Source organism: Anabrus simplex, chromosome 1 (assembly GCF_040414725.1).
Source record: "Anabrus simplex isolate iqAnaSimp1 chromosome 1, ASM4041472v1, whole genome shotgun sequence".
In the NCBI taxonomy this organism is placed as follows: domain Eukaryota; kingdom Metazoa; phylum Arthropoda; class Insecta; order Orthoptera; family Tettigoniidae; genus Anabrus; species Anabrus simplex.
Window position 1 is genome coordinate 630,179,959 of NC_090265.1, and position 1,012 is coordinate 630,180,970.

The 1,012-nt window shown below is 48.0% G+C and overlaps 1 non-coding gene across 1 annotated transcript; it reads left to right on the top strand.

Annotated features, from left to right (window-relative positions):
* The first annotated feature begins 207 nt into the window (after positions 1-207).
* TRNAG-UCC (transfer RNA glycine (anticodon UCC)) lies at positions 208-279 on the top strand. The gene has a single exon. It is a non-coding gene; the product is annotated as a tRNA-Gly (tRNA).
* The last annotated feature ends 733 nt before the right edge of the window (positions 280-1,012 follow it).

The following is a 1,012-nucleotide window of genomic DNA, read 5'->3' on the forward strand; positions in this document are numbered from 1 at the left end:
AAAGCCAACCCTGGAGGGTAAACAGATTAAGAAGAAGAAGAAGGAAAAGAAAAAATGTCATAATAAGGCGATCGTAATGGTTTTCTGTCAACTACCGCCAAGAGAACGAGCGCACTGGTCACGCGAAAGCAATAGAAGAAAGTCAGCCAGGTAGTAGACAGGCACGATCTGGTACTATAAGAACAAACATAAAGCGCAGTCTTCAGTGCGATGGTGATGTAATGGTGAGCATAGTTGCATTCCAAGCAGTTGATCCGGGTTCGATTCCCGGCCATCGCACGTAATATTTTTATTCACTAAACATTTTGTCATCTTATTACCTTTATAATTCCCCATATGTTTATAAAAATATTATCTTTTTCTTGTACAAAATTCTCTACGCGTGCTCACAGGGGTACATAATCTTGGAATGTATGGTATATAATTTACTAAATGACTCTTTCCAGTGAGAGACAGGCAGACACGAAGTTTATGTCATCATCATCTGTTTACCCTCCAGGTTCGGTTTTTCCCTCGGACTGAGCGAGGGATCCCACCTCTACCGCCTCAAGGGCAGTGTCCTGGAGCTTCAGACTCTTGGTCGGGGGATACAATTGGGGAGTATGACCAGTACCTAGCCCAGGCGGCCTCACCTGCTATGCTGAACAGGGGCCTTGTGGAGGGATGGGAAGGTTGGAAGGGATAGGCAAGGAAGAGGGAAGGAAGCGGCCGTGGCCTTAAGTTAGGTACCATCCCGGCATTCGCCTGGAGGAGAAGTGGGAAACCACGGAAAACCACTTCCAGGATGGCTGAGGTGGGAATCGAACCCACCTCTACTCAGTTGACCTCCCGAGGCTGAGTGGACCCCGTTCCAGCCCTCGTACCACTTTTCAAATTTCGTGGCAGAGCCGGGAATCGAATCCGGGCCTCCGGGGGTGGCAGCTAATCACGCTAACCACTACTCCACAGAGGCGGACCGAAGTTTATGTAGCGGTGTAAATGGTACATAGTATGTTGTGTCCTTCTTTTATAG